Raw genomic sequence first — 21,398 nt, forward strand, 5'->3', positions numbered from 1 at the left:
GATGGACCTTTGTTGGCAAAGTAATGTCTCTGCTTTTGAATATGCTATCTAGGTTGGTCATAACTTTCCTTCCAAGGAGTAAGCGTCTTTTAATTTCATGGCTGCGATTACCATCTTCAGTGATTTTGGAGCTCCCAAAAATAAAGTCTGACACTGTTTCCACTGTTTCCCCATCTATTTCCCATGAAGTGATGGGACCAGATGCCATGATTTTAGTTTCCTGAAAGTTGAGCTTTAGGCCAACTTTTTCACTCTCCTCTTTCATTTTCATCAAGAGGCTCTTTAGTTCCTCTTCACTTTCTGCCATAAGGGTGGTGTTATCTGCGTATCTGAGGTTATTGATATTTCTCCCAGCAATCTTGATTCCAGCTTGTGTTTCTTCCAGCCCAGCATTTCTCATGATGTACTCTGCATATCAGTTAAATAAGCAGGGTGACAATATACAGCCTTGATGTACTCCTTTTCCTATTTGGAACCAGTCGTTGTTCCATGTCCAGTTCTAACTGTTGCTTCCTGACCTGCATACAGGTTTCTCAAGAGGCAGGTCAGGTGGTCTGGTATTCATATATATATATATCCTGGAATAGGAAATGGTAACCCACTCCAGTATTCTTGCCTGGAGAATCCCATGGACAGAAAAGCCTGGGAGACTATGGACTATGGGGTCGCAAAAAGTTGGACACAACTGAAGCTATATATATCTATGTGTGTGTGTATGTATGTATAGATAGATAGCTGATGAGTGCTGATTTGTTGATATTCTGCCCACCATCTTTCTCTACTTTCTAAGGCAACATTGGATTCAATCTCCTCCAGCCTCTCTTGGGGCTTGTGGGATTTAGACAGCTATTGCCTAGTCTTAGTACAAGTTATGGTGGCTGAGGATGTGTGATTTATCTGACCTAGGATGCCAGCTGCCCTCCCAGTTTTAGCCTATTAATGGACAAGGTCTTAGAGCAGCTCACATTTAGTTGCAAATTAAGGGCCACTTCCAGCAAGTGAATAATTCTTCAATCTCATCAGCCTTCCAAAAGGATGGAATGTTAGAGTTTTGAAGTCTTGATTGGGGTTGGCCAACATTGGACTACATGTTATTCAGTCCCCTGGTAACTTCTGGCAGCTCCTCAGACTCTCCAGTCTTCCTCTTACCACAAGGCTTTTACACATGCTAGTCTCTCTGTGCCTGGAATGTTCATCTCTCCCGTTTTGGCTAGGTAACACCTACAGAGCTTCCAGGAGAAGACTTCCCTGACATCTGGAACTAGGGAAAATGTCTTAGTCACAGCTTTTCATATGGCACCATGTAAGTCTTCTTTGTGTCATTTGTCACGGAAGTAGTTCTACATTCATTTGTGTGATTGTTTACCTGCTTAAGTTTCATAGGAACAGCCTTGGTCCACCATGGTATCCCCTCTACCTAGCACAGATGGACACATATGTATACACTCTATAAATTTAGCTGAATAACGAGGTCCCCCTGCACATTTGTCTCAAACCCTAATACAATTTCACAGATTTTCTCAACATGTTGACCATGAATCCCCTGCATCAGATTTACCTGGTTGACTCCTTTAAAGGGCACATTCCTGGGCTCGTCCCCATCCTCCTCTTGAATCATTATCTGGATCAGGCCTGGGACTCTGCATGTGAACAAGATTCCCAGGTAACTGTTCAAAGAGCCAAGATGATTGAGCAGCCCTACCTGTGAGAAAGGCCTTCCCTGGTGGCTCAGTGGGTAAAGAGTCTGCCTGCAGTGAGGGAGAACCATGTTTGATCCCTGGCTTGGGAAGATCCCCTGGAGAAGGAAATGGCAACCCACTCCAGTATTCTTGCCTGGAGAACTCCATGGACAGAGAAGCCTGGTGGGCTACAGTCCATGGGGTCACAAAGACTTGGACACGACTGGGTGACTAGCACTTTCACTTTCACCTATGAGAAGATTAGGAAGATAGCACAGCTGGGTATTATTAGGACCCCCATTCTAGGCACAGGAATGTGCCTCTAGGATGAGACTGTTATATTCAGGAATTCTCAATGTGCTTAAACTTGATGAAGAAACCTATAAGACAAGTTAGCTCTTTGAGATTTGAAGACATCCTAGAAAATTTAGAGACAGTTGATTGCTGTGCTTAGGTGAAGGCTATGTGGAAATAAAACAATGTGTGTTCACTGTAACACTTTTGCACTGAGGGCTTTTTAAGAAGTAAAAATAGGGACTTTCTTGGTGATCCAGTGGTTAAGACTCCATGCTTCCATTGCAGGAGGTGTGGGTTTGATTCCTGGTCAGGGAACTTATCCCACATGCTGTGTGCTGGGGCCAAAAAAAGTAAAAGCACAGATGTGGCTGTTATGAGTAACTTGCTGTCTTCTCCCCCAACATCTCCAAGCCCACATCCCCAGATGAAGTGGTGACACAGTGTACTGAATAAAGAACTGAGATCTCTGTGGAACCCTGGGTCTGATTTCAAGTCTTTAAACTTATTAAGACATACACTGTATTCATCTATTGAGGACATCCAAACCAACCTCTGTGGAACCCTGGGTCTGAGTTCAAGTCTTTGAACTTATTAAGACATACACTGTATTTTTCTATTAAGGACATCAAAACCACTGAGCTGATAAAGTTTTAATTCTGTTTTCTTAGAAAAATAATTGAGCTGTACTACGCCCTAAAGTTGACATGACCAGTCATCCTCAGTGAAGTCCAAACATACAATTCAACAAAGGTAGGGAAAACCCTTTAAAGGAAGTGTTCTCCTAAGTGTTCTTATCTTTTTTTTTTGCCCACCTTGTTGCTCTTTTTACTTCACTACAAAGATTTCTTCTTCCTCTCTGAAGACTATCTCTATTTGAGGGTATATTCCTATCTTTTAAGGATCATAGATTCTTTAGCTTCCAAGGATGTTTTTCTTTTTTCTCATCACCTCAGGACTTGCTTCCTCTTTCTAATATTTCCCCAATATTTTCAATAATCACTGTCATTTCTCTTTAAAAATATAAATCATTATATTGTCTCACCAAATACCCAACTCCTATATAGAGAGTTCCACTGAAAATAACAGTACAAATGGATGTATTAATTGGGATTATGAATGAAGAGAAAAAGTTCAAACCATAAAACATAAGACAAAAATGACTATCCCAAAGAGAACCCCAAATGTAGCAGCCAGAGGAGGACTAGGAAGAATTCACTATATTCACATTGCCACCTCCTTGAGAACAGAAACAAAATCTTACATCTAGTTCTCCACAGTTCCTAGCATAGTGCCTGATACACAGAGGTTTCAAGAAATACTTCTTGAATAAATGAATGAGGAAGGAAGGATCCCCTATTTTAACTGCTAGTTTTAATGTATAGTTGCTATTCAAAGTAAACTTCTGAACCCAAAAAACTTTATTGTGGCCCCACAGGTAAGTTACCTGCAGATGATCCAGACAGCAGGTTGTAGTCAAGAGTTATGAGAGTGATCTCTTCCTTGCAGTCCATAATATTCCCATCCAGTTCTTGTGATCTTCTACTTGAAGGTCCCCAATCCTTCAGAGATCTGTCTAGGTCCTAGTAGTGAAAAAGAAATCCTCTGCTGACAAAATATAGAGTATTTCTGCTAAAAGTCCCTTTGTAGTGCTAGCCAAATATATTTCATTGTGGTTTATGGAAAGTACATGGTTTTGGAGACAGCCATCTGATGCTGCAAGTTAATTATATGGGGCTCAACCTTCTCATCTTGAAGATGGGAATAATGACACCTATATTTTGTCTTTGTGGGAATTAGAGATCATTAATGTAAGGGGCTTTGGACATTACAGAAATTCAACAAATGATAGCTCTTCCCACTCAAGTTAATCTCTGCAGGGGCAGGCATGCTTGTCTGCTTTGTCACTGCTGGCTCCTAGAGCCTGACACAGAATGAGCACCTGTTCATATGTGTTGAATGAATAGCGTATTTGTTTACTTACCAAGTCACAGACCAGAAAGAAATGCATCCTTGCATTTTGAATATTCTAAAATAGCATGGTGTATAGTATTTCTATGAGCATCTGGCTTTAAAACTGTAGTATGCCAGCAACAGCTGTGTGTTTTCTTTTTTTTTTTCTTTTGTTTTTGCTTTTTGTTATGTATGTTTTCTATACACAAGTAGGACCATGGTGGGTGATGTGTATCAGTGGATCTCAAAGTGTGATGTCCAGACCAGCAGCATTGGCAGCACCTGGGAACTTGCTAGAAATGTAAATTCTCAGGCCACACTCCAGACCTACTGACTCAGAAATTCTGGGGGTGGGGCCAGAACCTGTTTGAATAAACCCTTTGGTTGACTGTGACACGTGCTAAAGTTTGAGAACCAGAACCACTGGCATGTATAAAACCCTCCCATGCTATGATCAGAAGTAATATGAGAACAGATGATTTGCATCTAGAACATATAATCCAGTGTAGATTTTAGAATATGATGCTTACAGAATTAATACCTTCCAAACATTGAACCTTCAGGAAGCTAAGCTGAGTGACAGATTATGAGTTCAAATGCTTATTCAGCTGACTCTCCTTACTACCTGATCTGTGGATGTGTGCTACAAGGACTTCTGAAACAGCTGCACTTTTACTGTGGTGCCTATTATTGGCTGAATGTTTGGGTTTCCCTCAAATTCCTATGTTGGAGCCCTAACGCCAATATGATGATGATGGAGCCTTTGGGAGGTAATTAGGTTTAGATGAGGTAGTGAGGGTGGAGCTCCAAGATGGAATTAATGCTATTATTAGAAGGAGGCACCAGAGTTCTCTTTGTCAGCCATGCAAAGATACAAGATGATCTGCAAGCCAGAAAAAAGGGCCCTCACTAATTACCCAACCATGCTGGTACCCTGATCTTAGATCTCCAGCTTCTAAAACTGCAAGAAAATAAATATCTGTTGTTTAAACCACTTAGTTTATGGTATTTTGTTACAGCAGCCTGAGCTGATTAAGACAGTGCTGGAGTAGACTAGTGACCTTGACTCAAAGGAAGATCCCACTATGGGCTAGCTTTCAACTCTTGTTCTAGTTAAGATATGAGCCAAACCACTGTCACAGGGACCCAAACAAAAAAGTGGTCAAAGAAAACGATAATTATTTCTTCCTTCTCTGACAGCCTGGAAGTAAATGATCCAGGCTGGCAAGGTGGTCCTCTTGCATGAAGTTATCAAATGACCCTTGTTCTTCCATCCTGTTACTCTGGCCTCCTTGATGGTGTAGTCCTTCTTTGCATGACTAACGCTGAGTCAATTCCAACTCTGCATTACATCTTATTGCAAGGAGAAAATCATGGACAAGTGTCTTTGGCTTTAAGAAGAGGATGCCAAATTTATACATCTCACTTGCATTTATACCCCATTACTCGCAAAGTTGCACCCAGGTGCAAGGCAGACTGGGACCTGTAGTGCATGACTGCAGCCATGCACCCACATAAAGCACAGAGGGTTCTATATTAAGAAGGAGAAGAGAAGAAAGTGGAGGAGGAGGGGAAGGAGAGGAGAAGGAGATCAACAATAATCCTGGGAGAGGGTTAACGGCCTCTGTCAGCATTCTCATCGGTGTCTCAGTTTCCCTTCTCATGGGACCCCACTGTTTTGTGCAGATTCTCCTTGGAGTCCTATGAGATTTCTTTTAGAGCCTCCCTTTCTTGAGCTAGCTTGAGATGATTTTTACCAAATTCTCCAGATTAGAACAGCCTCCCGTAAATCTCTCAGATCTTAGCGAAGGTTAAATGAAACAGAGTATGACATAATAGCATAGTTTGCAAAAGCCAAGATATGGGAACAACCTAAGTACTCATCAACATGATGGATAAAGTGTAAAGTATTTATAGATATATATATGTGAATATGAAAATTTGCCATTGCATAAACATTGATGGACTTGGAGGACACTATGTTAAGTGAAACAAGTCAGAAACAGAAAGATAATATTAGATAAAGATATCTACCTGTTTAAAGATAAAACAGAAAGATAAATACTGTATGATATCACTTATATGTGGAATATGAAAAATAAACCAGTGAATGTAGCATAAAAGAAGCAGACTCACAAATATAGAGAACAATCTAGTGGTTACCAGTGGGTAGCAGAGGGAAGAGGGAGGGGCAATATAGGGATAGGGGACTAAGTGGTACAAACCTTTAGGTTATAAAACAAAGCATATATTGTGTAGCATAGGGGATAAGACCAATATTGTATAGCTAGAAATGGAGGATAACCTCTAAAATTGTGAATGACTATGTTGTATACCTGAAATTTATATATCAATTATAACTCAATAAAGAGTAAAACAAATAAAAAATAAAATACATTATTTTCCTTTTTACTGTGTTGATATTTTCATTGATGGTGTAAAACCAATATTGGGAAAAATTGTGATGCCTTAAAACAAATCAAACCATAGTATAAAACTGTACTAAACAGTAATTTTTTTCACAACTAGATAAACACAGTAAAAAAAATTGTTTCATTTAATTGCATCTTTGAGGAATGAGTAAAAGTAATTTTCTAAGTCTCATTCCTTGAATATTAATTTTTTTATTCTATGTAATGCAAGGAGAAATATACACAATGCATTTCTGTAGCAGATGAAAATATAATGGGGGCCCTAAATTATTTGTGTCATTGTGTTGTGGGGTCAACTAGCCACTTTTTAAATAGAAAGTCATTTTTACCTGAGTGGATGATAGACATAAAAATTATAGTTAAGACTTGGATATCTAGTAGACATCTTTCTTACAAATTAATAAAGCAGTGCTTCATTTCAAGAAAAAAAATTAACCATAATGTGACAACAAGCGGTGGGCTGAGCGAGAGCACTAAGCGCAAGCACCAGGTGAAAGTACTGGGCAGCTCTGACCACCAGAAGGGCCGTCAGGGGAGACAGGGTAAGGGCATCTCCTGCAGATAGTTCCGACCTGTCCTAACACTCTTCATGGCCTCCTTCAGGGGCTCTGAGCCCAGGCAAAACTGCATTTACTTGTCTTTGGCAGTTTTCATTCTCTTCCTGCATTTTTTGCCAGTGGGCTCTCTGCCATCAGAATTCCCATATCCTGTGTCTATCCTTCACATTTCTGTGTTCTGCTGTGTGCATATGCACTAGAGCTTCCTTGGAACTCTGTGCTTATCATTAAATGTGCATCTCTAGTAATGGGGAGACTTTAGGCCCATTGGGATATTAGTTTCAGTACATTAGGGGTTTTTGTTGGCCTGCAAATAAAACCTAAGCCCAGGCCTTCTGGCCTGTTATGGCAATATCTCCCTGTCCTCATTTCAGGATAATAGTTGGGTGAGAGAAATAGCGTCTTTTTCTTCCTTTAGTTTCTAAAGTAACTTTGCTTATTTATTATTATTACTGTTGGCTGTGCAGGATCTTCACTGCTGCGCGGGCTTTTGCTCTAGTCTCTGAGTGGGGACCACTCTCTAGTTGTGGGGCACAGGGTGCTCACTGCGGTGGCTTCACTTCTTGCGGAGCAGGGGCTCTAGGATGCACAGGCTTCCGTAGGTGCCGTGCGTGAGCTCAGTACTTGCGGCTCCTGGGCTCTACAGCACAGGCTCAGTAGTCCTGGCACAGGGTCCTAGTTACTCTACAGCATGTGCGATGTTCCCGAACCCGTGTCTCCTGCGTTGGCAGGCAGATTCTTTACCATGGAGCCACCAGGGAAATCCCTGCCTTTAGTTTTAATCTCTCATTTAAATGGTTGACATGCTCTGCTTAGTCGTTCAGTCATGTCCAACTCTGCAACTCCATGGGTTGTAGCCCACCAGGCTCCTCTGTCCATGGGGATTCTCCAGGCAAGAAAACAAGAGTGGGCTGCCATGCCCTTCTCCAGGGGATCTTCCCAACCCAGGGTTCGAGCCCAGGTCTCCTGCATTGAGGGAGGATTCTTTACTGTCACCAGGGAAGCCCAAGGGTTGATGAGTCCACTGATTAACAACTCACCAACACTTGGATCCATTCTGAGCTTCCATTTCCTGGAAGAAATAGGTAGAATTCTTGGCTCTCTTCTCTCACAACCTTTTTTCCTTCTCCAGTCCTTTCAAAGTTGACTGTTTGATGTACAAATATCTGGACAAATTAAAGTGCTGGGATTGCACAGTCAGGTGTCTAGTGATGGGTTATAATACACTGAGGAGAAGCGAAAGAAACATTCAATGGGATTTTGCACATTCAAGATTGAAAACAAAGTCAATGTTTAGACTTAATCAGGGCAACACCTGTCTTTGGCCTCATTTCTCTGGGTTTCTTGGTTCTGTCTCTGGGTAGTTTGTTCTTCTAGGGTTCCTGAGTTTTAGGGAAATAATGGGACAACTGCAGTCCCATGACACTCTGTTCATGAAAGGCTTTATAGGTAGAAAGGAAGATGAAAGGGTAGGGAGTGGGCTCAACATGAGATGGACAGTCATTATGTGCCAGGCACTGTGAGATGCTTTCAATTCTCAAATAAACTGAATAAGAATTAATATTTTAACTTATGAGAAAGCTGAGCCTTTGAATGATTAACGCTAATAACTGATAAGTGGTAGAGCCCAGAATCTGAATGAGGTTCGCCTGGTTTTTAAAGTCTGCACTCAAAATAGGCTTCAGCAGCTTTATGCAAAGAGTCTTCCATGAGTCTTCCTTGTTCCTTGGCAACAAGGGAAGGAAGATGGCCCATTTTGATGGTGTTCTTTATCCATGGATGGAGGGTGGAGGGAGAATGGGGACTGCTTGGAGTGAATTCATAATTTATCAAGAGGTGGCTAGGTTCTGCCGCAGTCTTACTATTTGACTCCAGGAAAATCTGTTTTCTTCTCTGTGACTTAGTTTACAACCAGATTTTTTGAAAAAAAAAAAAAAATACAATGGTCCCACTGTTTGAAGGGCTCAATAAAAACTGATATGAAAGACCATATGAAAACCCTATGTATGAACAGGAAGTACATATGTATGAATATAAATAATAGATTTTAAATACTCCATGTAAAAGCTTTCTATACAGAGCAACTTCGATTTTCACTATTGTACGAGACTTTTTTCTTAAAGGTAGGCCCCATATCTTTATCAAGGAGTCCTAAAATGTTACAACTGAAAGTGACTTTGGACATTAGCAAGCCCAACATTCTCATTTTTGGACTGAAGACAATCTCTTTTTCTTTTTCCCTTACATGGCCGAGTGCCTTGACTTGTATATAGCATTATTAAATAGCAAATGAATAAATAGTGAATGTTTTGTATATGCTTTGTCATTTGGCCTCGCCCCTGTGCCTCTGTGAATGAGAATACAGGAGCAATCTGAACCTTGGATCACATTTTATACAATCATTAATCACTCCTTTAAGAGTTTAGTTGTTTTTATGAGCTTTTCCCTCCTGAAATGACCTTTACTAAGAGCTGAGGTTTAGCTTAGAATATGAAATATGAATTCAGTGTATTCAAACATTTTGTAGGAAACAAAACATTCCAGTGTCTTGATCGAATTAGGCCCACAGTGATGACAGAATCAGTGTTTGGGTAACAGGATGACACTGTTGCTCGACAAGGCTGGGAACTGTAATGGCGAGTTCCCCTGCACCTCAGGCTCCCTGGCTGGCTTTGTGGCTGTGTAAGCCCATGCAGGTGTGTGTAACCCACGCAGGTGAACAAGTAATGCTCTACTCTCACCCTCTCTAAATTCTTTAATTTTTATCTAGTGGGCCTGCATTTTGATTTTGCACCGAACCATGCAAATTACATAGCAGTACTGCCTGGCTCCCTATGTGTCCTTGAGCTCTCTTTTTTTTCTTTTCCTATAAGTTCCCCACCCCCTTTCTCAAAGGCAGAGCTATCACTTGCTCCCATTTTGCTGATATCTGAAACATTCGTGAGGTCTTTAACCTTAATAGATAGCCAACAGGCACATGAAAAGGTATTCAATATTGCTCATTATTAGAGACATGCAAATCAAAGACACAATGAGGTATCACTTCACACTGGTCAGAATGGCTATCATCAAAGAGTCTACAAATAAATGCTAGACAGAGTGTGGAGAAAAGGGAATCCTCTTACACTGTTGGTGGGAATGTAAATTGGTGCAGTAACTATGGAAAACAGTCTGGAGGTTCCTTAAAAAATTAAAAATAGAGTCACCATATGATCTAGCAATCCTGGGCATATATCTAGAGAAAACTGTAATTTGAAAAGATACATGCACCCTAATGTTCAAAGCAGCACTGTTCACAATAGCCAAGACATGAAAATAACCTAAATGTCCACTGACAGATGAATAGATGAAGATGTGGTATACGTATATGTGTATACATGCAGGTATACACACGCATACAATGCAATATTATTACTCATCCATAAAAAGAATGAAATAATGTCATTTGCAGCAACATGGACAGACCTAGGGATTGTCATATTAATTGGAGTCAGACAGAGAAAGACAAATATCATGTGATATCACTTATACATAGAATCTAAAAAAAAATGATACAAATGAATTTATTTACAAAACAGAAATAGACTCACAGATATAGCAAATTTATGGTGACCAAAGGGGAAAGTGGGAGAGGGATAAATTAAGAGTTTGGGATTAATAAATACACACTACTATATATAGGATTGGAGAAGGCAATGGCACCCCACTCCAGTACTCTCGCCTGGAAAATCCCATGGCCGGAGGAGCCTGGTGGGCTGAAGTCCATGGGGTCGCTAAGAGTCAGACATGACTGAGCGACTTCACTTTCACTTTTCACTTTCATGCATTGGAGGAGGAAATGGCAACCCACTCCAGTGTTCTTGCCTGGAGAATCCCAGGGACGGGGGAGCCTGGTGGGCTTCCATCTATGGGGTCGCACAGAGCTGGACACGACTGAAGCGACTTAGCAGCAACAGCAGCATATATAGGATAGGTAAACAACAAGGACCTCCTCACAGCACAGGGAACTACACTCAGCATCTTGTAGTAACCTGTAATGGAAAACGATCTAAAAAAGAGTAGAATACGTGTGTGTGTGTGTGTGTGTTGTGTAAGTGAATCACTTTTTGTGGTACACTTGAAATTAGTGCAACATTGTAAATTAACTACACTTCACTTTAAAAAATAAAATCACTAACCCAGTCCCTCCAAAACCAAACTGTGTTCTTTATGCCTTTTGCTAAATTAGTGGGATGGAATGAACATGTATTAATCATTGACTCATTTCATTTCACCATCACCTCAAAACTGTGAGATAAAAGCTATTATTCGGATTTTACAGATGAGAGTACTGAGGCTCAGGGAAGTTGGTAAGTGGCAGGGTTTATGCATGGAATTCTGATTTGTCTGATTCCAAAGCCCATCCCATTTCTCTACCTTTGCTTATCTGAGACCTGTCAAACTTCCCCTTGGATCAAAGCACGCCTGAAAGGACCAATGACCTTTTCCATCGTTTGCACACCCTTACATTTTGCACAAGACCTTTCCCAGTTGTTTGGTTAACAACTAGGATTCTAAACTCTGCCATGTCAGGGTTTTGGATAGAAAGCGACTTTCCCCAGACCACCTATGAAGCAGCATCATTGCTCTAACTGATGGGAGTAGGGAATAGAGAAAGCAGACTTGCAGCTTCAAGAACTGATGTGCTCTGGGATTTTGGGACTGAGCCAAAATGCATATGCTTCACTCAGCAACACCTGCAACTGTGTTGTACTAAATGCACTTACTCATTTCTTTTACAAACCTCTGTCCAGCATCAGCATTATGCCAGGCACTGTACTCCGGGCACTGTACTAGGCCCTGCAGAGACTGTAACGAAGAAGACACAGCCTGGCGGAAAGGTAGAAACTCTTAACTCTCTGTACCCCAGCATTTTGCCAGCCATGGTTCTAAAGTTGAGGAGTCAGGCATCAAAGAGAATTTAGGAAATGGGTGGAATATTATTTCTGAAGCCCACTGGAATTCTCCCTGGGCTGGACCTTGCTATAGATCAGGGTCATTGGTCATGTGGCATACCTATACTGTCCTAATTTGCATCCTTGGACTAATAGCTGACTCTGGCCAGTCTTGTACTCTCCTCTATTTTAGACAGAAACCTAGTTTCTGAAAATTGACATGAAGAACAGTTGGGTAGCTAACAAGTTCTACCCTGAGTCCCTACTCTCTACCTGGCTACAGTGCTTTGTAAAACCATTGGTTGTTTAATAGCCTCAAGAAGCCAGCAGGGCGAGGAGGCAGAATTATATTCAGCAAATGCAGGAATGAAGTATGGTTCTCTGTGAACATTTCCATGGTAACAATGATAACAGCTTATATTTATAGACTCTCTATCTCCAAGGAACTCAAAGCGCTTTACAGACACATTATCTTCTTCTGTGGGGCAGAGGGAAGGGAAGAGGGAGACAAGGGGGGTGACAAGGGGCAGGGGAGAGAGAAGGGGGCAGGGGATGGCAAAGGAGGAGGAGGAAGAAGGAGAGGAACAAAGGGTGGGAGGGAGGGAAAGTGAGGATCAGCAGGAGAGGAGAGGGGAGGGACAGAAGGCTGTGACCTGCTATTATGCGTATTTCACAGATGACACAGAGTGGGGAAGTCAGTGACCCAAGGTGGCATGATAAGCCAGTGACAGATGGTAGATGGGATGGCCCTAGTGGCTCATGTAACTCCTGGAACCCTTGCTGTTGGCACTGGGCAAATGCCAACACTCTGAGTGAGCACATAACTCTAGGATGTCAAAGGCAGTTTGGTTCAACTAATCTTTTTTTTTTTAATTCTTCCTATTTTATTTTATTTTTAAACTTTACATAATTGTATTAGTTTTGCCAAATATCAAAATGAATCCGCCACAGGTATACATGTGTTCCCCATCCCGAACCCTCCTCCCTCCTCCCTCCCCATACCATCCCTCTGGGCCGTCCCAGTGCACCAGCCCCAAGCATCCAGCATCATGCATCGAACCTGGACTGGCAACTCGTTTCCTACATGATATTTTACATGTTTCATTGCCATTCTCCCAAATCTTCCCACCCTCTCCCTCTCCCACAGAGTCCATAAGACTGTTCTATACATCAGTGTCTCTTTTGCTGTCTCGTACACCGGGTTATTGTTACCATCTTTCTAAATTCCATATATATGCGTTAGTATACTGTATTTATGTTTTTCCTTCTGGCTTACTTCACTCTGTATAATAGGCTCCAGTTTCATCCACCTCATTAGAACTGATTCAAATGTATTCTTTTTAATGTCTGAGTAATACTCCATTGTGTATATGTACCACCGCTTTCTTATCCATTCATCTGCTGATGGACATCTAGGTTGCTTCCATGTCTTGGCTATTATAAACAGTGCTGCGATGAACATTGGGGTACACGTGTCTCTTTCCCTTCTGGTTTCCTCAGTGTGTATGCCCAGCAGTGGGGTTGCTGGATCATAAGGCAGTTCTATTTCCAGTTTTTTAAGGAATCTCCACACTGTTCTCCATAGTGGCTGTACTAGTTTGCATTCCCACCAACAGTGTAAGAGGGTTCCCTTTTCTCCACACCCTCTCCAGCATTTATTATTTGTAGACTTTTGGATCGCAGCCATTCTGACTGGTGTGAAATGGTACCTCATAGTGGTTTTGATTTGCATTTCTCTGATAATGAGTGATGTTGAGCATCTTTTCATGTGTTTGTTAGCCATCTGTATGTCTTTTTTGGAGAAATGTCTATTTAGTTCTTTGGCCCATTTTTTGATTGGGTCATTTATTTTTCTGGAGTTGAGCTGTAGGAGTTGCTTGTATATTTTTGAGATTAGTTGTTTGTCGGTTGCTTCAAAGATCAAACACAAAGAACAAATATTAAAAGCAGCAAGGGAAAAACAACAAATAACACACAAGGGAATTCCCATAAGGATAACAGCTGATCTTTCAATAGAAACTCTTCAAGCCAGGAGGGAATGGCAAGACATACTTAAAATGATGAAAGAAAATAACCTACAGCCCAGATTATTGTACCCAGCAAGGATCTCATTCAAGTATGAAGGAGAAATCAAAAGCTTTTCAGACAAGCAAAAGCTGAGAGAGTTCTGCACCACCAAACCAGCTCTCCAACAAATACTAAAGGATATTCTCTAGACAGGAAACACAAAAACGGTGTATAAACTCGAACCCAAAACAATAAAGTAAATGGCAACGGGAACATACTTATCAGTAATTACCTTAAATGTAAATGGGTTGAATGCCCCAACCAAAAGACAAAGACTGGCTGAATGGATACAAAAACAAGACCCCTACATATGTTGTCTACAAGAGACCCACCTCAAAACAGGGGACACATACAGACTGAAAGTGAAGGGCTGGAAAAAGATTTTCCATGCAAATAGGGACCAAAAGAAAGCAGGAGTAGCAATACTCATATCAGATAAAATAGACTTTAAAACAAAGGCTGTGAAAAGAGACAAAGAAGGTCACTACATAATGATCAAAGGATCAATCCAAGAAGAAGATATAACAATTATAAATATATATGCACCCAACACGGGAGCACCACAGTACGTAAGACAAATGCTAACAAGTATGAAAGGAGAAATTAACAATAACACAATAATAGTGGGAGACTTTAATACCCCACTTACACCTATGGATAGATCAACTAAACAGAAAATTAACAAGGAAACACAAACTTTAAACGATACAATAGACCAGTTAGACCTAATTGATATCTATAGGTCATTTCATCCCAAAACAATGAATTTCACCTTTTTCTCAAGCGCACATGGAACCTTCTCCAGGATAGATCACATGCTGGGCCATAAAGCTAGCCTTGGTAAATTCAAAAAAATAGAAATCATTCCAAGCATTTTTTCTGACCACAATGCAGTAAGATTAGATCTCAATTACAGGAGAAAAACTATTAAAAATTCCAACATATGGAGGCTGAACAACATGCTGCTGAATAACCAACAAATCACAGAAGAAATCAAAAAAGAAATCAAAATTTGCATAGAAACGAATGAAAATGAAAACACAACAACCCAAAACCTGTGGGACACGGTAAAAGCAGTCCTAAGGGGAAAGTTCATAGCAATACAGGCACACCTCAAGAAACAAGAAAAAAGTCAAATAAATAACCTAACTCTACACCTAAAGCAACTAGAAAAGGAAGAAATGAAGAACCCCAGGGTTAGTAGAAGGAAAGAAATCTTAAAAATTAGAGCAGAAATAAATGCAAAAGAAACAAAAGAGACCATAGCAAAAATCAACAAAACCAAAAGCTGGTTCTTTGAAAGGATAAATAAAATTGACAAACCATTAGCCAGACTCATCAAGAAACAAAGGGAGAAAAATCAAATCAACAAAATTAGAAACAAAAATGGAGAGATCACAACAGACAACACAGAAATACAAAGGATCATAAGAGACTACTATCAACAATTATATGCCAATAAAATGGACAACGTGGAAGAAATGGACAAATTCTTAGAAAAGTACAACTTTCCAAAACTCAACCAGGAAGAAATAGAAAATCTTAACAGACCCATCACAAGCATGGAAATTGAAACTGTAATCAAAAATCTTCCAGCAAACAAAAGCCCCGGTCCAGACGGCTTCACAGCTGAATTCTACCAAAAATTTAGAGAAGAGCTAACACCTATCCTGCTCAAACTCTTCCAGAAAATTGCAGAGGAAGGTAAACTTCCAAACTCATTCTATGAGGCCACCATCACCCTAATACCAAAACCTGACAAAGATCCCACAAAAAAAGAAAACTACAGGCCAATATCACTGATGAACATAGATGCAAAAATCCTTAACAAAATTCTAGCAATCAGAATCCAACAACACATTAAAAAGATCATACACCATGATCAAGTGGGCTTTATCCCAGGGATGCAAGGATTCTTCAATATCCACAAATCAATCAATGTAATACACCACATTAACAAATTGAAAAATAAAAACCATATGATTATCTCAATAGATGCAGAGAAAGCCTTTGACAAAATTCAACATCCATTTATGATAAAAACTCTCCAGAAAGCAGGAATAGAAGGAACATACCTCAACATAATAAAAGCTATATATGACAAACCCACTGCAAACATTATCCTCAATGGTGAAAAATTGAAAGCATTTCCCCTAAAGTCAGGAACAAGACAAGGGTGCCCACTTTCACCATTACTATTCAACATAGTTTTGGAAGTTTTGGCCACAGCAATCAGGGCAGAAAAAGAAATAAAAGGAATCCAAATTGGAAAAGAAGAAGTAAAACTCTCACTATTTGCAGATGACATGATCCTCTACATAGAAAACCCTAAAGAGTCCACCAGAAAATTACTAGAAATAATCAATGACTACAGTAAAGTTGCAGGATATAAAATCAACACACAGAAATCCCTTGCATTCCTATACACTAATAATGAGAAAACAGAAAGAGAAATTAAGGAAACAATTCCATTCACCATTGCAACGGAAAGAATAAAATACTTAGGAATATATCTACCTAAAGAAACTAAAGACCTATATATAGAAAACTATAAAACACTGGTGAAAGAAATCAAAGAGGACACTAATAGATGGAGAAATATACCATGTTCATGGATTGGAAGAATCAATATAGTGGTTCAACTATTCTTGACATGAAACACGAGGACTAGTTTTTCCACAAAAATTGGGGGTAATGTCCAAAACCCTCACAGCCAGAAAGCCACCAAACAATCCCAGACGGCATCCCCAGGAGCGAGAGGCTTAGGCGTCCTGATCATCTCAGACAAAAAGGACCACACACCGAGGTCTGCCCATACTGATGGAGATGGTTCTTCAAATGGAGCCCATTTTAGCCTCCCTAGGACCTTTAGAGGGAATGCTTCTGGATAATTCCCCCTGAGACATGCATCTGCTCCATGAGGTGTGTGATGTTGCTTAAAGTCATTTGAAAGCTGTAGCCTATGAAATTGAATCTACCATTCTTTGTATAAAATCATTTATATGTGTGAAGCCAACCTCTTCTGGAGGAGGCCTAACCTCTGGGGTGGGATGGAATGGCTCTCAGACTCCTTCATCCTGGGGTCATTTCTGTCCCCTTTCTTCTTTAGTCAGAGTTTGTCAACCCTAGTCCCCATTTCTGACCCTCATAAGCCTTCTGTTTCCCTGCCTCTTACTATTTACCTCTCTACCACTTTGACCTTTGGAAAATAGGGTCTGTTTTCTTTTTTAAAAGAGCCATTCTCTGCAGAGTGTCTACTAACCCAGCCAGCAGTCCCCATGGCACCCCTGAGAGACAAAGACCATCCTCCACCAGGGTTTCAGGGGTCTTTATAAACAAACCATGCCAGTTCCTGCAACCCTGGACCTCAGGCTTAAGCAATAGATGAGCTTCTTGCCTTTGGTCTGTTTAGGCTGCAGGGGCCCTTGGATGAAAGGGTTGGTAGTTTGGAAGTTCAGGGGCTGAGCCCCAGGAAAGTTTAAATATTTGATTTACAAATAGGCTCTGACCCCCAAAGCAAAAAGAATTTAAATAAGGGACACTCTGAAGAAGAAAGGAAAGGTTTGCTGGACCTTCTGGCTCCCAGCACCATGTTAGGTACTTCATGTGTAGCGATCAGTGCTCTGAGGCTGAGTGGGCCTTAGAAAGCATCACTACGAACAAAGCTAGTGGAGGTGATGGAATTCCAGTTGAGCTATTTCAAATCCTGAAAGATGATGCTGTGAAAGTGCTGCACTCAATATGCCAGCAAATTTGGAAAACTCAGCAGTGGCCACAGGACTGGAAAAGCTCAGTTTTCATTCCAATCCCAAAGAAAGGCAATGCCAAAGAGTGCTCAAACTACCACACAATTGCACTCATCTCACACGCTAGTAAAGTAATGCTCAAAATTCTCCAAGCCAGGCTTCAGCAATACGTGAACCACGAACTTCCAGTTGTTCAAGCTGGTTTTAGAAAAGGCAGAGGAACCAGAGATCAAATTGCCAACATTTGCTAGATCATGGAAAAAGCAAGAGAGTTCCAGAAAAACATCTATTTCTGCTTTATTGACTCTGCCAATGCCTCTGACTGTGTGGATCACAATAAACTGTGGAAAATTCTGAAAGAGATGGGAATACCAGACCACCTGACCTGCCTCTTGAGAAACCTGTATGCAGGTCAGGAAGCAACAGTTCGAACTGGACATGAAACAACAGACTGGTTCCAAATAGGAAAAGGAGTACATCAAGGCTGTATATTGTCACCCTGCTTATTTAACTTATATACAAAGTACACGATGAGAAACGCTGGGCGGGAAGAAACACAAGCTGAAATCAAGATTGCTGGGAGAAACATCAATAACCTCAGATGTGCAGATGACACCACCCTTATGGCAGAAAGGGAAGAGGAACTAAAAAGCCTCTTGATGAAAGTGAAAGAGGAGAATGAAAAAGTTGGCTTAAAACTCAACATTCAGAAAACAAAGATCATGGCATCTGGTCCCATCACTTCATGGGAAATAGATGGGGAAACAGTGGAAACAGTGTCAGACTTTATTTTGGGGGCTCCAAAATCACTGCAGATGGTGACTGCAGCCATGAAATTAAAAGACGCTTACTCCTTGGAAGAAAAGTTATGACCAACCTAGATAGCATATTGAAAAGCAGAGACATTACTTTGCAAACAAAGTTCCATTTAGTCAAGGCTATGGTTTTTCCAGTGGTCATGTATGGATGTGAGAGTTGGACTGTGAAGAAAGCTGAGTGCTGAAGAATTGATGATTTTGAGCTGTGGTGTTGGAGAAGACTCTTGAGAGTCCCTTGGACTGCAAGGAGTTCCAACCAGTCCATTCTGAAGGAGATCAGCCCTGGGATATCTTTGGAAGGAATGATGCTAAAGCTGAAATTCCAGTAATTTGGCTACCTCATGCAAAGAGTTGACTCATTGGAAAAGACTCTGATGCTGGGAGGGATTGGGGGCAGGAGGAGAAGGGGATGACAGAGGATGAGATGGCTGGATGGCATCACTGACTCGATGGACGTGAGTCTGAGTGAACTCTGGGAGTTGGTGATGGACAGGGAGGCCTGGCATGCTGTGATTCATGGGGTTGCAAAGAGTCGGACACGACTGAGCAACTGAACTGAACTGAATGTATAGCAGAGAACTGTATTCAATATCCTGGATAAACCATAATGGGAAAGAATATAAAAAAGAATATATATGTATATGAGTCACTTTGTTGCACATCAGAAATGAATACAACATTGTAAATGATCTACACATTACTAAAAAATAAATTTAAACAAACAAAAAATCCCACAAAGATTTACTCTTTATGTTAAATGTTAATATTCCACTTATTAAAGTTAAAATTAAAAAAATGGGTTTTTTTAGCTTAGCTTATACATGTAATTATTTTATTTTTTGGTCTAGCAGAGTTTAGCAATCACTTCTAAAGGGTCTATGAATATAGTTGATTATCTTTAAACATTTAAGTGGTTACTAATTATATATCTATACATATACACACATATTTAGTTTGTCAACCCTGCTCTGCATTTCTTATCCTCATGCTGCTGCTGCTGCTGCTGCTGCTAAGTCACTTCAGTCGTATCTGACTCTGTGCGACCCCTTAGATGGCAGCCCACCAGGGATTCTCCAGGCAAGAACACTCATAGACCTTATGAAATATATATACATATAATATACATATTTTAATTAACAAAACTTTCTGGAGTACTTCAATGTTTATATACATTTTAACCTCTTAATTTATAACTGTTGTTGTTTAGTCCCTAAATTGTGTTCAACTCTTGCAACACCATGGATTGTAGCCCTCCAGGCTCCTCTGTCCATGGAATTCTCCAGACAAGAATACTGGAGTGGGTAGACATTCCCTTCTCCAGGGAATCTTACTGACCCAGGGATTGAACCTGCATCTCCTGCTTGGCAGGTGGATTCTTTACCACTGTGCCACCTGGTTATAGGGCCCTAAATTTCTCTTACATGTTTCAGTAAATTTAATAAGAATTCAACTTTCTTTTTTTTTAATTCAACTTTCAATTTAAAACATAAAACTCCACATCACTCACTCATCAAGTATTTTAAATTGGCATTTCAAGGCTATGCCTCTAATAGGTGCAATTCTTTTAAAACTTACCAGTTATTCTCATGCTCAACAAGTATCTATACACAATTTATTTCTACATACATAATTATCAATACTATGGTCTGGTTCTCTTGTATCTTTCCATACAAACTTTTCACTGTTCTTGGTGTTAAGAACCACACATCCTCCCTCAAGGAACATCCTCCCAGTTACTTAGAAGCAGAGTTTTGGCTAGGACATGGACTTCCCAGTAGTCATATATGGAAGTGAGAGTTGGACCATAAAGAAAGTTGAGCACCAAAGAATTGATGTTTTTGAACTGCAAGATCAAACCAGTCCATCCTAAAGGAAACTAGTCCTGACTATTCATTGGAAGGACTGATGCTGAAGCTGAAACTCCAATACTTTGGCCATCTGATGTGAAGAACTGACTCATTGGAAAAGACCCTGATGCTGGGAAAGATTAAAGGCAGTAGGAGAAGGGGATGTCAGAGGATGAGATGGTTGGATGGCGTCACCGACTCGATGGACATGAGCTTGAGCAAGCTCTAGGAGTTGGTGATGGACCGGGAAACCTGGCATGCTGCAGTCCGTGGGATCACAAACAGTTGGATGTGACTGAGTGACTAAATTGAACTGGACTTATGCATGATCATGATGGGTTTTATATAAATGGTTATAAAGTTGTATGTTTTTACACCAAAGAGTTCAGTCTCCTAGGCCGCTGGCCACTTCATCTAATTCTTTCTTCACCCAAGAAGTCTTTAGCTCCTATTCTTGCTTGTCACTTGAGTAGATTTTGTACTTCTTTGGTATTTTAACATTTGCTAATACATTTATAAATATAGTAACTCTAGCTTGAACTTGATGGAACTGGAAGATCTGCAACCATTATCTTCTTGCTAATAATGAATAAATTTGACCTTGAGGGAGTTTTTTCTTTTACGTTCTCAGTATTATACCACCTAAGTCTCCTGCATTGCAGGCAGATTCTTTACCATCTGAACCACCAGGAAAGCCCCATACCTTGCTGCTGGTGCTGCTAAGTCGCTTCAGTCATGTCCGACTCTGTGCAACCCCCATAGATGGAAGCCCACCAGGCTCCTCGTCCCTGGGATTCTCCAGGCAAGAACACTGGAGTGGGTTGCCATTTCCTTCTCCAATCTTGAAAGTTGAAAGTTAAGCCGCTCAGTCATGTCCGACTTTTTATGACCCTGTCCACTGTAGCCCACCAGGCTCCTCTGTCCATGGGATTCTCCAGGCAAGAATACTGGAGTGGGTTGCCATTTCCTTCTCCAGAGGATCTTCCTGACCCAGGGATCGAATCCAGGTCTCCCGCATTAGAGGCAGATGCTTTAACCTCTGGTCCACCAGGGTTAACTTGGTATTCTGTT

Source organism: Bos grunniens, chromosome 16 (genome assembly GCF_055505025.1).
Source record: "Bos grunniens cultivar Pamir isolate PY7600 chromosome 16, Bosgru_T2T1.0, whole genome shotgun sequence".
Taxonomy (NCBI): domain Eukaryota; kingdom Metazoa; phylum Chordata; class Mammalia; order Artiodactyla; family Bovidae; genus Bos; species Bos grunniens.